At 42.2% G+C, this 18441-nt stretch overlaps 1 protein-coding gene across 3 annotated transcripts in view; it reads right to left on the bottom strand.

The window, feature by feature from the left end:
* Positions 1-18441, bottom strand: part of MARS2 (methionyl-tRNA synthetase 2, mitochondrial) — a 353599-nt gene that overhangs the window by 235537 nt on the left and 99621 nt on the right. The gene's annotated exons all lie outside the window — the stretch shown is intronic.

Below are 18441 nucleotides of genomic sequence, written 5' to 3'. Positions count from 1 at the left end.
TAATAAAAAGCAAGTTAGTTTACAAGCAGATTGCAAATGAAAAACAGCTAAATGTTGGTCTAACATGAAAGCGTATTTTATAGAAAAAAAGGAAAATGTACCTAAAAATCTACCCTTATTGCTACTTTTTAAATATATACAGTATATTTACACTTTTAATTTTAGCACTAATCAAGCTAAGTGTGAACACTGCCTGCATGGAAAAGTTTGGGGTGAATTTACTATGCAAAGCTCTCCAAAGCTGATGCATCTTTGGCCACTGGATTCAAAGGGACAATTACAGTATATTCCAGGGGTAGCCAACCAGTCAGAAACAAAGAGCCAAAAAATCTTGTTAGGTACGTCAAAGAGCCGACATCAAGCCGAAGGCGCGTGTGCAAAAATGGGGTGTGACCTTGTGCCTGCTAGGCCACACCCCATGGTATAAAATATAATAAAAATGCCAGATCCACATAAAATACATTTTAAAGCCAGAATCAACATAAAATACATTGAAAAAGACACTTCCACATAAAATAAAAAATCCAGATCCACATAAAATATATTGAAAAAGCCATATTCACATAATAGACTTCAGCTCCTCCATGTGTCACTCCAGCCAGCTCCCCCATGTGTCACTCCACTCAGCTCCCCATTGTCTCTACTGCCAGGATTCTCCTTTGTCACTCCATCCAGCTCCCCATTGTGTCACTCCTGCCAGCACCCTCCTGTGTCACTCCAGCCAGCACCCTCCTGTATCACTCCAGTCAGCTCCTCTATTATGTCTCTTCTGCCAGGATCCTTCTGTGTCACTCCAGCCAACTCCCCCTTGTGTCACTCCAGCCCACCCTCATATGTCACTACAGCCCAGTATCTGGCTCCCCAGTTTTCAGTCGCCGTGGTGCTGCTGTGTGTCTGGTTGGAGTGCACCAGTTTCCAGGATCTGTTGTGGTCAGGTGACTGAGTGTCGGGAGCCACATTTGAATAAAGAAAGCCGCATTCGGCTCAAGAGCCACAGGTTGGCCACGGCTGGTATATTCAATACAAAACATGCCATATTATGTATTAAAAGAATTCCCCTTTAAACTCAGTGGATGAAGACATGCAACATAGTAAATTTAACTTTTGGAATTTAGCAGATCCAGGTCTGCATATCCAGATAATGTATCTTATCTAACAGGGTGGATCTCTCCCTCATTTGAGGAAAGGGTTAACCTGCTGTGGCTCATGGTAGAGCCACACCATTTCCTTAATTAAGAGGAGCTAGTGAGACACTGGTGAGAGATGGGAGAGAGTGTACCTTTGGCACCTCTCTGTGCTGGACATTTACCTTCCTGACTGCTTTGCTCCAACTGCACCCCTGTGAATGCTGTTTATTGTAATCTGTACATTATGTTTTTGAACTAACCATGTTACTCCTGTGCAAGAAGCCATTGCACTGGCTGTGCCCTTTTATGCTGAAATAAAAGCTTACTTTCTTTGAAAGAATTCAGTCTCAAGTGGTCGCCTTAAATCTAACAGCTACTGTACAGTGTATTGTCAGAGTGGGATAAGGTAGAGCCTTTACCAAGATGTGAAAACAAACCATCATGGAGGCTGTGAATTAATAGATGTTGGATTTCTTTAAACAGCAGCAGGCACTGGTGATGGCTCTAGTACTCCTCAAAATGCAGGTTACAAATGATACCAAAGCCTTCCTTACCACTTCTTAAAGGGTTGCTACTGCGCAAGCCTGGTCCAAAGATTCCTGTGTCTTAACGATTGACCAGGTGCTAATGGGGGAGGCCCAAACAGCAAATGCGGCGCTCTCCACGAAGGAGGCCAAAGTCTATGACCGAGTGAAGGCTGCCATAGTGGACCGATTCGCCCTCTATGTGGAGGCTTACCAGCAGGTCTGTACCCTATGATCCTGATATTAGACCTCAGGTGCTGGCCTAGAAATTGGCAGACCTCACAGTTAAATTGTGTACATGTGCCCAGTTGGTTGGGTTGGTCAAACTGGAACAGTTTACTGGACTACTTCCTGCCAATATTGCATGGTGGGTCTGGGTTCATTGAACTGAAAATTTGGAGTCTACTGTCCAGCTAGTGGAATTTGCCTTGCTGGCGGGTGAAAGCATGGAGAACCTTTCTTGCTTAACCAGGCCGGAGTCTCCTCGCCTGTCTCTGCAGCAACAGTCACCTTGGTTGTTACAACGACAGGTACCAGTTTCCACTGCAGATGATGGCCCCTCAGAAAATTCTCAGTCCGCAGCTCCGCCTTTCCCTATGCACCGAGAGACTATTTGCCCCAGAAGTTGTTCTACAGAAAAGGTGATGGCCACTCGCTTCCTGGAGGTCAGAAATATGTAGTTGGCAAGGTCTGTGGAACCTCCATCTCAGGTCTGTTCATCATGTGGCTTTACCTCTGCTGAAACCTGCCCTGTCCCACCTCAGATAAAGGTACATCTGCAGGTAGGAAATGAACTGGTGGACTCGGGCTCCGTTACTACCCTGATACAAGGGGACTTGATTTCCTCTGGGTCATTGTTGCCCCACAAAGTAGTTTGCATTTGTTGTGTACACAGAAATGTTCAGACCTATCCTACTACTATGACCCCTTTGATAATCAGGGAAGACTTCCAAATTATGTGTGGGTGTGCGTCCATGGTTACCAGCCCCTGTGTTAATAGGTTGTGACTGGCCTCACTTTCAGGCTCTTTTTTTGCCTAAGGAACAGGTGCCTGCAGTGACCCATGACAAGACATTACTTTTCTCCCTGGACTTATTTATATCTCGGTTAAAGACCCTTTGAATCCAGTGGCCGAAGATGCATCAGCTTTGGAGAGCTTTGCATAGTAAATTCACCCCAAACATTTTCACAAAATGAAGAGATCCCTGGGATGAATTTAGGAGGGAAGAGGGAGTCGGGAGTCATCATATTCAGAAATTACATTACTAGTGATCATCTGAACCCGGAATAAGCATAGATAAGTCTAAGCTTTGCCGTGCAAAGGGATCAGTATGTAAAAGGTGCAAATCCCCCATTCTTAAAATATTAACACTCGCTCCATCTTTGTTACATAGGTATTAAGCACAGTAAAATGGAAATACTTTTTTTTTGTGTGAAATAAAATATACACTATAGGAAAGGCAGATATGCCAGATCCCTGCCTTCCTATGCATTTTAACGTATTAGCATAGGTGTGTCATCACAGTGATTATGTAAGGATTAAAAATAGAAATAGTAAAAAAACCTTAGAAATTGGATTATCTTTGTTTCTAAAATGTAAAAGACTTTGGGCCGATTCAGAGTTGGGAGCAAAGCAAAAAAAACATCAGGTATCTTTGCACCAAGGTAAAACCATATTGCACAGCAGGAGGGGGGGGGGGGGGGCAGAGATATTGCAGAGATGTGCAGAGATTTAGAATTGAAAAGGGTGTGTCCAACAAACACTAATCTAAATTGTGATGTACAAATAAAGCTGCCCAATATTTGGTGGTGTCACGCGGCGAGTATTTACCCTGCATGCAAAAAAAAAAAAAAAAATGCATTTGCCTCCCTTGCATTACATGTTTTGTTCCAGATACAAAGTTACATACTTTTTTTTTTTTTTGCTCCCAACTCGGAATCAGCTCCTTTATTCACTGTCTCCTGGCCATCATTCAACAGTTCTCCTTTGAACAAATTACTGGGCTAGAAAGAGTTCAAGAGGTCTGGGAAAAGAGACAGGGTATTATGTAATAGGTTCAGATATGAAAGAACTGATGTGATAAAGGCAAGTTTTCTGCTAAATTTAGAGCGGCAATTAGTTAAAAGCCAAAACAGCGTTATAACTGACTGCTGCTTTAAATTTAGTGGCAAACTCACCGATATCAGGCCGATTTCTTCTTCTCTGAACCTGTTACATCACTCTGTCAGTGCTTTTCAATTTGGGTCTCATAGCTTAAACCTATCTATTCATCCTGGTAACTATAGGCCAGTTAGTCTGACATCAATAGTGGGGAAACTATTAGAAAGTAAACTAAGGGATAGCATACAGAAGTACCTGGAGGACTCCCATGCTATTAATAAGAACCAAACAAAAAATAGAGATCGTGGGCGCTATTAAAAAGAAGAAGAAAAGAAACCTCTCACTTAATGGAGTTAGGTTTGGACGAATACCTTTCTAGCAGCCCACAAATGGAGGATCTGGGCATCCACCAATACTACCTGCACAGCTCAAAAGGAAAAAATTGTAATGTGGCCTTCTAAAAAGTAATTGATCTCAGCTGCTGGTTTTGTAAACACATTAATTTATTTATACAATATTAAAAAGTAACTGTAAATTAATTCACAACACAACATAAAAATGATAAAAATAATGCTGTAGACACGTGTCCTTCTGACTCGAGACCTGCTGCTTATTAGCACAGAATGCTGGTTAGTAATATAAATGTTTACATACATATATTAAAAGTTAGTAGCCACTAATTAGTAGTAGTCCATAACTGAAAGGATGTTAGATGATAATAGAAGCAGTTCTTAGCTTTATAAAACTTGTCAATACTTCATCAGTATATGGCTGTTTAAAGCATGTCCAGCTGTATATTGCAGAACTATATCTTAAAACCGGATGTTTCCAAGTCAATTTTACCTTCCCATAAACATGGGGATAGTTCACTCACTGGCCAGTGTTGGATAAACGGCCGCTCAGCCGCGGCTTCTCGGTGCGGAGATCCTGAGGCTCGTCGGCACTGCCGTTTAGTCCTGTCTGCCTCGTCTGGCCACAAACACACCCGGGCTCGGTAGCAGGCCTGGAGCTGCAGGGGACGCTCACACGCCGCGATACGCGGCTTCCGGCTGCGTGCCACCTGCGTTCCATGGTCGTTGGTTGGCCACCTGACGCATTTCTCCGCCTCTAAGAGGGGCGGTTTCATCAGAGGTATGACTGGAGGTGCTGAGAGTCTCTTATTTATACCCATCCTAAGTACCTAGTTGGCTTCAGCTGTAATGAGTTAATTGTTTCACAGCACACTGACACCAGCAGATTGAGTTTTAAAAAACCCAGCAACAAACAGCATTTTCGCTTGTAGCATATTAATAATATATTAATTAAGGAAAAAGAAAAAGCACTCTAGGTGCATCATATATAAGACCACATACACATATGTGTAAAACCACCTTGAGGCGTCCAGCACACATTCTTTATACACTTAGTTCTTCCAAACATTTCAACCACATTCTAATTAGTAATGTCAATATTAATACTGTTAATGCTATTAGAACCGGACCCAGATCTAACATGCATATAACATGTATATCTAAAACAGTTAATTATTAAGATCAACCTAAAACTATAGGTCTATAAACCTGATATAAGGAATTACTATATGGTTAGAAGATATTGTATCGATCACATATGTAATCCATTAAACTAAAATATCCATTTATGTGGGCCCGATATACCAACTAACAAAAATAGACCCAGGAAAACAAATATCTCGATATACTAATCATCCTACTACCCTATATAGAGCTCTTCATGAATTCAATATATTACATTTCGTAGTTTTGATATTTAGACAAACCTAAATATTCTAGGGACATAATCAGTGCTAATAAGAAGGTATAGATACATTTCCACAAATTTTTTTTAGGGAACAAACGGAGGGAGAAAAAAAATAAAATATATATATATATATATATATATAAGAAAGAGGAGAAGGACAAAGGCCTTTGAAAATATATCAACTCAAATCCACAGGGTTACCACAGACATCTTTAAATCAGATATTATTCAATTCTATAATTTCGTTAAGACCAAACGGTTCAAGCGTTTTTAACTTAAAAATCCAAAAGGCCTCCCTCCTACACAATAAGTTAAAACGATCTCCACCTCTTTCGGTCACTCTTGCTTGTTCTAAAGCTAGTACACGAATATTTGTTATGGCACCCAGTTCGCAGGAACTAGTATGTCTGGAAAGACTGTGTAAAGAACATTTCTTGAATATGTTCCTCCTATGTTCTAGGAACCGGACTTTTAATTTTCTTATTGTTCGTCCTACGTACTGGATGCCACAACCACACTCCACCAAGTAGACCACATAAGTGGAGTTGCAGTTAAGGAATTGTTCAATTTCTATCACTTCACTTTTTGATCTACATGACTTGTTTCTAGAGTTTACATTTTTACACGTCAGACATCTTAATGAAGAACATTTAAAAAAGCCCTGGGTTTTTTGTCTCAACCAATCTGAAGGACCAGACACCATGGTGGTATCACTAGTGATTTGATCTCCACCTACACTTCTTACCTGTTGATCCTTTCTTTTAAAACTATTCATATTCCTATTTAAATTGAACATACTAGGTGACAATTTAGACCGAAGGGTTTCTGATTTTTTATAGACCACTTTTATTTTATTTCCAATTTCTGGTTCCAACAAAGGGTCTATTTTAAGTACCGGGGTATTCTTATGGATAATCTGTCTAATTTGGGCAGCATGTGTGTTATATTGCGTTACAAACACACATTTACCTATAAAAGTATCTAATCCTTCGGACCTCTCTTTTTTACACTTCTTCTCTACTAGTAAGGCAGTTCTATCTCTGGACTCTACCTCTTGTAGAGCTTTTGTTAGAACATGGTCAGGATAACCCTGTTCTTGAAAGGCTGAGTGTATTTTACCTACTTGGGCTCTATATCTGCTCTCCCTGGAACAATTTCTTTTCAACCTAAGAAATTGGCTTTTCGTAATATTATTCCTCCAAGCTTGAAGGTGACTGCTGTTATACATTAAGAAATTATTCGTATCAACAGTTTTGAAGGTTTCTGTGTGGATGCAATCTTCAGTGGACAGGAGCGCAATATCCAAAAACGTGATCTAATGTGGGTGAGTCGTGTGAGTGAATTTAAGACCATAATCATTGGTATTGAGGTGGGTAACAAAGGTGTGCACTGAATTAACATCCCCATCCCAAATAAAAAATAAATCATCAATATACCGCCCATAGAGGACCAAGCTCGCCCCAATGTCCACCCCCCAGATGAGCTCCTGTTCGAGCGCACCCATATACAGGTTGGCGTAACTTGGGGCGAACCTGGTACCCATGGCGGTCCCCCGTGACTGTAAATAATAATTGTGCGCAAATGTGAAGTAATTGTGCTCTAATATATACTTTATGGATGCCACCAAAAAGGTTTTAAGGCAGTCAGTAACTGTGTCATCCCCATCAAGGACCTTCGAAATCGCTTCTAGGCCCTTGTCGTGTGGGATGTTAGAGTATAAGGATTCTACATCACACGTAAGAAATTGATAAGATTTTTTCCATTTGACATCTTTAAGCATATTCAGAAACTGGGTTGTGTCTTTGATGTAAGATTTCAACTGTACCACATAACCCTGAAGGTGCGCATCCACAAAATGTGATAAATTAGATGTGATAGACCCTATTCCCGAAATTATAGGGCGCCCAGGAGGTGAAGTGAGTGTCTTGTGAATTTTGGGCAAATGATAATAAACTGGAGTGATGGGGTAAAGTGGAAATAAAAATTGCCAAGTGTCCTTGGTTATTGCGCCCCTGTCCAATGTCTCATCCAACAGTAGTCCAAGTTCTTTTTGAAAAGCCACTGTGGGGTTAGCAGGTAATATCGTGTAAAAGGAATTATTTGTTAACTGTCTATTAGCTTTATTAATATAATCTTTTGTATCCTGCAGGACCCCCCCCCCCCCTTATCTGCCCCTTTAATTGTTAAAGTTGTGTCTGTCATCAGGGTCTTAAGAGCTTTCCTCTCATTTTGCGTTAGATTATCTTGTAAGGGATTTTTATCCGCAGACATACATAGCTGTCTAAAGTCTTCCATGGTGGTATTATAAAAACCAACTACTGATGGACCTTTATATTGTAGGGGATAAAAATCCGATTTTTTCTTAAAGAGTTTCTTCTCCTTAGTTGTTTCGTCCAAGGAGAAGATCTTAACAGGAGTAGATTCCCCGGCCATGTTTTCCACTGCGAGGTCCTCCAGAATATTGACTGCCTCCCTATCTGACTCATCTAATAAGATTGGAAACACGTTTTCATCTACTTTTTTGGACTTGAGTTTCTTAAATGCAAAATACCGTTTTCTGCTTAGATTTCTCGTGAACCTGTTTAGGTCCACAAACAAGCTGAACAGGTTTGGTTTTTTTTGCAGGTGCGAGTCAGTTAATTCCCTAGAGGATAGATTAAATATTCTTTTTGTGTTCATAACCTTCTCTGATTGTTTCCTTTTCTGAGATTTTCCTCCCCTACATCCTCTACGTCTCTTTCCCTCCCCCGTTTTGTGTAGTACATGTTTTGTCTGTTGGGAAAATTTAATCTCTGTGGGCTCTGGTCTAAAAAATGAGGCTGTCCTTTTTCTTTTTGTTGGGTGTTCTCCTGACTCTCTAACAATCTTTTGGGCTTTGCTCCTCCCCTTTCGATAGACGTGGGGGAGTAATCATCCCTGGTTAGACACTCATATCTATTTTGTAACACAACACCCCGTTGGTTCCTATTAGGACTAGCCTTAAGCAATGTATTTCTCCTCTTCTCCATCTTCCACTTTCCTGCTGCACTCCTGGATCTAGCTCTATAGTTAGTGGGGTGCCTCTTCCCACTATAGTCCCTGTTGTGATTCCTATTTAGAGATCTAGAAATATCTCATCTCCTGTTATAGGTCCTAACAGTGTCAGTTTCATAGTCTCCCCTGTCCCTTTCTAACTTTTTAGTCTTGTTATTGATCACCGATTTCTCATACTCTTCAATTTTATTATTAACTCTGGTATCTCTTTCTGAGAACTCCGTACTGTTCTCATATTTTAGTAATTCTTGAATACGTTCAATTTCACCCTGTAGAGTTTTGACTTTTGTGCTCCTATACTGGACAAGATGCTCCATCAGCTTAAAGGAGCAGTTATCCAGTATAGTATTCCAACCATTCAGAAATTCTGTGTCATCCTTAAATGATGCTGATTTAAATAGGCGGAGTCCCCTCGGAATACATTTATTATCTATATATCTGCGCAACGTCGATTGGTCCCACCAGTGTCTCGTTTCTGCCATACACAAAGTTTCCAATTTATTAAATAGTTTATGCATATCACTACTTTCACTGGTGGGAGCATTCGTTTTACCCTTTCCTGGGTCGTGGGTATACTTCTGTCTCCTCTCTAACCTGTCTGCTAGACACCTCAAAGTGGTCATTTTTACAAAACAAGCAGCCACACAACCAGACCTCAAATAGAGAAACAAACAAAAAAATAGAGAAAGTGGGCGCTATTAAAAAAAAGAAGAAAAGAAACCTCTCACTTAATGGAGTTAGGTTTGGACGAATACCTTTCTAGCAGCCCACAAATGGAGGATCTGGGCATCCACCAATACTAACTGCACAGCTAAAAAGGAAAAAAATGTAATGTGGGCACTCTAAAAAGTAATTGATCTCAGCTGCTGGTTTTGTAAACACATTAATTTATTTATACAATATTAAAAAGTAACTGTAAATTAATTCACAACAGAACATAAAAATGATAAAAATAATGCTGTAGACACGTGTCCTTCTGACTCGAGACCTGCTGCTTATTAGCACAGAATGCTGGTTAGTAATATAAATGTTTACATGCATATATTAAAAGCTAGTAGCCACTAATTAGTAGTAGTCCATAACTGAAAGGATGTTAGATGATAACAGAAGCAGTTCTTAGCTTTATAAAACTTGTCAATACTTCATCAGTATATGGCTGTTTAAAGCATGTCCAGCTGTATATTGCAGAACTATATCTTAAAACCGGATGTTTCCAAGTCAATTTTACCTTCCCATAAACATGGGGATAGTTCACTCACTGGCCAGTGTTGGATAAACGGCCGCTCAGCCACGGCTTCTCGGTGCGGAGATCCTGAGGCTCGTCGGCACTGCCATTTAGTCCTGTCTGCCTCGTCTGGCCACAAACACACCCGGGCTGGGTAGCAGGCCTGTAGCTGCAGGGGACGCTCACACGCCGCGATACACGGCTTCCGGGTTCGGTGCTTCCGGCTGCGTGCCACCTGCGTTCCACGGTCGTTGGTTGGCCACCTGATGCGTTTCTCCGCCTCTAAGATGGGCGGTTTCATCAGAGGTATGACTGGAGGTGCTGAGAGTCTCTTATTTATACCCATCCTAAGTACCTAGTTGGCTTCAGCTGTAATGAGTTAATTGTTTCACAGCACACTGACACCAGCAGATTGAGTTTTAAAAAAAACAGCAACAAACAACATTTTCGCTTGTAGCATATTAATAATATATTAATTAAGGAAAAAGAAAAAGCACTCTAGGTGCATCATATATAAAACCACATACACATATGTGTAAAACCACCTTGAGGCGTCCAGCACACATTCTTTATACACTTAGTTCTGCCAAACATTTCAACCACATTCTAATTAGTAATGTCAAAACCAAGACACCCCGGGCAGAAGCCCAGGAAGAACCAACTTTACGTGGGCCTTAACAGATTTTGGACACAGCAAGCCTGCTGTAGAATAAGCATGCTGGATAGGAAGCCTGATCCAGAAATCATCTGCTTAGAAGCAGAACACCCAATCTTGTTGGGATCATAAAGGACATATAGCTTGTCCGACTTCCTGTGATGAGAAGTTCTCTTCACATAAATTTTCAAAGCCCTCACAACATCCAAGGACTTTGCGGTAAATGAGGAGTCAGTAGCCACTGGTACCACAATAGGCTGGTTGATATGAAAAGCTGACACAACCTTCGGAAGAAATTGATGACGCGTTCTGAGCTCAGTTCTATCCTTATGGAAAATCAAGTAGGGGCTCTTGCATAACAATGCCCCCAATTCCAACACACGTCTATTAGATGCTAATGCCAACAGTGTGACCGCCTTCCAAGTAAGAAACTTGACATCCACCTCCTGTAAGGGCTCGAACCAATCCAATTGCAGGAACTGCAGTACCACATTAAGATCCCAAGGTGCCGTAGGAGGCAGAAAGGGTGGTTGGATGTGCAGAACCCCTTTCAAGAATGTCTGGACCTTTATGGAGCCCAAGCGTAGGCCCACAACCACACCTGCTTGCATAAAGAGAAGAATCCGTCCCAGTTGAAACTCCACCGTAGGAAACTTCTTGAATTCACACCAAAACACATACTTTATCCAAATCCAATAGTAATGTTTAGACGTTACTCCCTTCTGTCGAAGTCAAAAATATTACATAAAAAGAACATACAAACTACACACATTATAAGTCGCTATACTTGCAAATACGTGCAGCGAGCACAGCAATATATGGTAACACACGCATTTACACGGACATGCCACAGAGATAGATTCGACACTTATTTCATACAGTACATAATTATAATAATATCAAGCGCCAGACATCATGATGATTTAAAATTATATAATGAATTTATGTCATGTATGTGTATTATTTGAACGAAGCAAGATACACCTGTCATATTTGGTATTTAAGCAACCAGATTAATGTGTAGATTCATTTGATACTTGTTATTAAGTTGTAGGACATTGCAACAAATAGTTATGATTAAATGTATGAAAGCTAAAATCACTCTTATTAGTACAATGGATAGGAAACTCAGGCCAGCCCCCTCAGACGTCCCCAAGGCTGAACCTGTTCAGCACACGAACAAACCAGTGACTCATCATGAATGAGAAAGTCCCCTCCCCCAAAAACTAGATAACACATTGCTGATCACACAGGAGTTAGTTGCAGTTTTGTCCCAGACGATGATGGAGATGCTGTCTGCCCAGTTCCTGCATCATTTTACAGAGAGAGAGTGATATGGAGGGACAAATTTATATGAGAAAGATATGGTAATTGTATCACTGGCCTGTAACTGTATGTATTAACTGCTTACTGTATGAGTTGTAACCATGTAACTATAGGTATACTGTACATTGTAATATATTGAATCCATATCCTTTTAATAACAAATATATACATCAATGAGCTTTGGAACTCAGATAATGTGTGGGTGTATTGTTTTCTCTTATGGGATGCAGTGTTTTGCTATGTATAGCGCACATTCATGGCACATGGTAATAAGAGGTGCAGGCGTTTACAATATATATTAGAGCGGGCATTTTAAATATTTGTAAGGAAATAATTTGGTATTTACAGATGGGGGCTCGTAAAGGGATATCATGGTCTTAATGATGCACTGTACATTATAAACACGACGCTGTGGTCGATCAGCTTGTGGTGGACGCATCGTGAAGCTGAGAAAATCATATCCGTGTGTATTGTTGTGTATCAGTAAGCCAATGATATGAACTTTCAAGGGACAATGTGTTTCTCATAATATTTAAAGATGCTAAAATGTATGTTTTATTGTTGCAAAACAAAGTTCAAATAAGTCATATTGTGTTTGATTCAGATTGGATTGTTTATCTGTTAAGTAGATTTAAAAGTACATTTAAAAGTTGCTGCATAGCCTTGATATAGTTTTTTTTTAAAAAACTCAGGCCTAAAATAACTTCTGGTGCTTGTATAATGTGTGATTTCTTTGTGACAAAGGAAGCCGCATGGTCTGTCCTCCATTTTGGACTAACCACATGGCCTGTCTACCATTTTGTGTAAGCCTCATGGATGTGGAAGGGGGAGGTGCAGTGGCCATTTAAGGAAGGTCATTTTCAAAATAGCTGATTTTCAGTCTGCTCAGCATAATCAGTTTCCTTGGTCACATCAAGCACCATTTATGAGTTACCAATGCATTTATTTAACCCATGCCATAGTCAATTACAAATAGTTTCAATTGGGCCTAGTGAGAGTAAATGCTGAGATAAATGCATGGCTTGGTGTAAGAAATTGCACACACAAAAAAGAAAAGAAAGAAATATATATATTTTTTTCTTCTTCTTTCCCAGGATTTAGTTAACTCTCTGTTTGCTATAAGATAGGCATTGAAATGCTAATTAACTGGTTCAACCACTAGTACAGGCAGGCAAAACATGTTTGATATGCAAATTAGAAGCACTGAATGGGTAAATGAGTCACATAGAAGGCTAGTGAATGATACATACATATAATATTATTATAATTATGTGTATATTTATCAGTGTATGTTCTGCAAGATAGCTATCCAATCTGAATCATATCATTTAAATTATAGATTATTGCTGTCATTATAGATCTGTGTGAAACCGGATACATTTGTTGCTATATAGGTAAATTTGAAATAACAGTATTTAAGGAAGTTAGTGTAAAGACACAAACGCAGGTCTGCATAACAGTTTATACAGAACAAGTTGTGTTAAGTGAGCGATTATAGTTAGTATTGCTCACATTTATAGAGACTGTGTGGTTTGTTGAATTGCATACGCACATTGGTACATGTGGTACAGAACGTGAGGACAGTGTACAAAAACATGCACGTGGCGCAAGGCCGCACACGTGGCATAGGGGTACGCACGGTTGCGTAATTACGCAAGCTTGCGTAGGGTTGTGTGCGCATAATAAAAGCACATGATATTTGTTCAATTAAGGTGGGATAGTAGACATTTAATACAATAGCACATAACTATCCAATTTCAAAAGCAGGTTACTCTAAATTTAGTTTAAAAACTGTATTGCCTCTGGGGGTAAAGCTGCCAATCTGAACGAGTGAAAAATTTCTGTACAGAAAAAAACAAAGTGTATTTGAGTGAGCGAAAATGGAGAGGATTTGAACCCCGGAATTCGGGATCCCGTCGTTCGGTACACCAAGTGAGTGGAGGCATGGTGGCGTGAGGCGGCTGACTCACGTTAGTATAGGATTTGGAATACGTAAGTCGTGAGGAGACTTACACAGGAGCATGGTAGGGAATTGTGAACTTTGTGACCCATATAGTTTTTTGATACGCTCCGGCTGTTTCGCAGCTTGGGATTCGATTCCAGTGGTCGTAAGGCGGACAGGTAACAAGTACCTATACGCTGTGCGATAGGACCGCATGTTTGTGGGAGAGATATACAGCGCAACTTGATACCCCTTTTACGAGCTTTTGCGTAAAATCGCGGTATCATTAGCGCTGTGTACAGCATACGCAAGCCTGATTTGTGTATAAAGTGCGTAGGGAGTTTTCGCTGGTCTCTCTCAGGAAAATCTCCAACGACAGATACTTTACTGGAAAGGGTAAGTTATTCCTAAAAAACTTCCAGTAAATATAGGTGTCACAACTGAGGGCCTGAGCTGACGGGAGGCAGCCTCAGTTGTAGGGGCTGAGATGTACCGGAACCTGGGAGGTTGTATCAGACCCCTGGACATGTAAGTAACATGAATAATAACTGCCCGAAGGCGTGACCACGACAACTTGGATAAAAGTCAATGATGTTTATTATGACAACTCCGCAACACAGCAGCAGTAAAAGAAAACGTAAAAGTCAGCAAAGAATAAATACAGTTCCTGGGTACTACAGGATGGCAGGAGCCACAGGGCACTGGTAGTGTGAGATAGTTCTTATGATCTTCTAGATGGAAAGTCCTTACCAGGCCCGACTGTAGCAATGGAGATAACCCAGGATTGTGCCAGCTGGTGTTCCAGGAAAAGCTGGGTTGCTGAAGATAAAACAGCTGCTGTGGATACTGGCTGGAACCAGACTGTTGTTAGCACGGAGTGGACACTGGCTGGAACCAGTTAAATAATAAATGAACTTGGGAGCGATGAAATATGAACTGAAATGTAGAACTTGAGAGCGGAGAAATAATAATACCGGTGGAGAGTGGTAAAGTGTAGAAAGGACACCGGCCCTTTAAGGGAAGCTGTACTCTGCTGGAAGCTGAGCTGGAAGCAGGTAATGTTGTAGCTGGAAACAGATGAATCCACAATGGACTGGAGAGTCAGGCTACACCGCAGGTGGAATGCTGGTGCGGGTCTCTATGGTGGAAGTCTTGAGACAGGAGCTGGAACCTGGAAGACAATCACAGGAGAGAGACAAACAGGAACTAGGTTTGACAACCAAAGCACTGACGACTTCCTTGCTCAGGCACAGTGTATTTATACCTGCAGCAAGGAAGGGATTGGCTAGGCAATTATGCAGATTATCAATACTGAGAACAGATTGGTGGAAATGATCAGCTGACAGAATCCAAGATGGCTGCGCCCATGCAGACACTTGGAGGGAAGTTTGGTTTGTAATCCATGTGGTAATGAAAACAGTAATGGCGGCGCCGGCCACCGGAGACAGGAGGCGCCAGGCTGACAGATGCACATCCAACCACGCGGACACAGCGGAGGCCGCGGCTGACGTAATCGCCACTCAGACACTCTGCATGCAGAAGTTCAGGGACGGCGGCGGAGGCCGCGGGAGACGCCATGCCAGGTGTAATATGGCGTTTACTGTGACAGCGTCCCAGAGTGAGAGGAGAGGATACAGGAATGTACACATCAGGATAACAGATGGGATCCGGTCCTGGAGCGCTGAGCCAGCCTTAGGAGGCATCTGATGGGTAAGAAATGGCGTCCAGATACCCGGATCGTGACAGCACCCCCCCCTTTAGGAGTGGCCCCAGGACACTTCTTTGGCTTTTGAGGAAACTTGGAATGGAATCTCCGGACCAAGGCAGGAGCATGGACATCAGAAGCATTGGTCCATGAACGTTCCTCAGGACCATAACCCTTCCAGTCAATAAGATATTGTAGTTGACCGTAACGGTGACGTGAGTCCAGGATCTTGGCCACTTAATACTCAACGCCTCGTTGAGTTTGGACTTTCGGAGTTGGAGGAAGTGAGGAATGAAACCGATTCAAGATCAGCGGTTTCAACAGGGAAACATGGAATGTCCTGGGTATTTTTAAGAAGGGAGGCAACTGGAGTCTGTAAGCAACAGGATTGATGACTTGTTCAATCTTGAAAGGACCGATATAGCGAGGTGCAAACTTCATACTGGGAACTCTTAACCTCAAATTCTTTGTGGATAACCATACCCGATCACCCACCTTGAGAGCAGGAACTGCTCGACGCTTCTTATCCGCAAACTTCTTGTACCTGAACGATGCCTTGAGCAGAGCTGATCGTACGCTCTTCCAGATATTGGCAAACTGATGCAAGGTGATATCCACTGCGGGAACAGAAGTTGCTGGAAGCGGTTGGAACTCAGGGACTTTAGGGTGGAATCCAAAGTTAGTGAAGAATGGTGTTGAAGCAGATGAAGAATGATACTGGTTGTTATGACAGAACTCGGCCCAGGGGAGTGATTGAACCCAGTCATCTTGAGAGAAGGACACATAGATGCGGAGGAAGGCCTCCAAGTCCTGATTCACCCTCTCGGTTTGACCATTGGTCTGAGGATGGTAAGCCGTGGAAAACTTTAGCTTGACTTGGAGGACTTGACATAAACTTCGCCAGAATTTGGCTGTGAATTGAACTCCTCGATCTGAGATAATTTCTTCAGGAAGACCGTGGAGTCGGAAGATCTCTTGTATGAATACTTGAGCCAACTTGGAAGCTGACGGAAGACCGGTGAGAGGAATGAAGTGTGCCATCTTGGTGAACCGGTCAACTACCACCCAGATGGTATTGAACTTGTTGCACATGGGTAAATCTGTAATAAAATCCATCGACAAATGGGTCCAAGGTCGACGGGGAACAGATAGTGGAACCAGTTGCCCCGCAGGCGACTGGCGGGATACCTTATGTTGAGCACACTTTGGGCAAGATGCAATAAACTCCAAGACGTCCTTTTTCAGAGTTGGCCACCAATAGGACCTAGAGATAAACTCCAGGGTTTTTTGGATACCTGTATGTCCGGCAAAACGGGAAGCATGGGCCCAATGCATGAGCTTCTTCCTTAGCATCGGTTTCACAAAACTTTTCCCTGATGGGGGCGTAGAGTCCATCCCTACCGTGGAGAATGCCAACGGATTTATAATAGGATGCTTGTCTGAAGACTCTGACTCATTTTCTTGCTCCCATGAGCGGGAAAGGGCATCGGCCTTGCGATTCTGAGAGCCCGGACAGAACTGGAGTTTAAAGTTGAACCTGGAAAAGAAAAGTGTCCATCTGGCCTGACGAGGGTTGAGACATTGTGTGCCTTTCAGATATAAAAGGTTCTTGTGGTCTGTAAGTATGGTGATTGAATGAGAAGCTCCCTCCAACAGATACCTCCACTCTTCTAGAGCGAGCTTGATGGCTAGCAACTCCTGGTCGCCAATGGCATAGTTGCGCTCAGCTGGGGAGAACTTCCGGGAGAAGAAACTGCAAGGGTGTAAATGGCCATCTTTAGCCCTCTGAGATAACACCGCTCCTACTCCAACGGAGGAGGCATCCACCTCTAAGATGAAAGGAGAGTCGATGTCAGGCTGTTTCAGAACAGGCGCAGAGATGAACCTTTGTTTTAAAAGATGAAATGCTTGCATGGCTTCTTCAGACCACTTGGACGGGTTAGCACCCTTCTTAGTGAAAGCAGTAATAGGCGCCACAATGGTGGAAAAGTCTCGTATAAACTTTCGGTAATAGTTGGCGAACCCTAAGAACCTCTGGACCCCTTTGAGGGTTAAGGGTACCGGCCAATTTTGGATTGCTTGTAGTTTCTCAGGATCCATCTCTAGTCCGGAACCGGACACAATGTACCCTAGAAACGGAATGGACTTGACTTCAAAGACGCATTTTTCTAATTTGCAATAGAGATGATTGACACGGAGACGGGACAGAACCTCTTTAACCCAAAAACGATGTTCCTCTAAATCGTTGGCAAAAATGAGGATATCGTCTAGATAGACCACGACATGACGGTATAGAATGTCTCTGAAGATCTCATTGACAAAATGCTGGAAGACAGCTGGAGCATTGCTCAATCCGAAGGGCATGACGAGGTACTCATAATGTCCGTCACGGGTGTTAAAGGCGGTCTTCCACTCGTCACCCTCACGGATCCGGATGAGATTGTATGCACCTCTCAAGTCCAGCTTTGTAAAGATGGTAGCTCCGCTAACTCTGTCAAAGAGCTCAGTAATCAGGGGTAAAGGATAACGGTTCTTGATGGTAATGTCGTTCAAACCTCTGTAGTCGATGCACGGCCGCAGACCACCATCTTTCTTTTTTACAAAAAAGAAGCCTGCGCCGGCTGGAGAAGAAGAAGGTCGAATGAACCCCTTTGCTAGGTTCTCTTTAATATATTCCTCCATGGAATGCGTCTCAGGCAGAGACAACGGATAAGTTCGGCCTCGAGGTGGAACCTTCCCTGGAACGAGATCAATCGGGCAGTCCCATTCTCTATGAGGAGGAAGGATATCAGCAGAAGCTTTACTGAACACATCCGTGAAATCTTGATATGGAGGAGGTGGAACATCAGACGACCTGGGGGAGGAAGAACAGACAGGCAATACTTTAAACAAACATGTCTCAGCACAGGAGGAACCCCATGCCAGGATTTGCGTAGTCGTCCAATCAATTGTAGGATTGTGAAGACGGAGCCATGGAAGGCCCAGGACCACAGGATGTGTGGCTCTTGGAATCACTAAAAAAGAAATAAGTTCGGAATGAAGAAC

Source organism: Pseudophryne corroboree, chromosome 3 (assembly GCF_028390025.1).
Source record: "Pseudophryne corroboree isolate aPseCor3 chromosome 3, aPseCor3.hap2, whole genome shotgun sequence".
NCBI classification, from domain to species: Eukaryota; Metazoa; Chordata; class Amphibia; order Anura; family Myobatrachidae; genus Pseudophryne; species Pseudophryne corroboree.
This window is presented reverse-complemented; position numbering and strand designations above follow the sequence as displayed.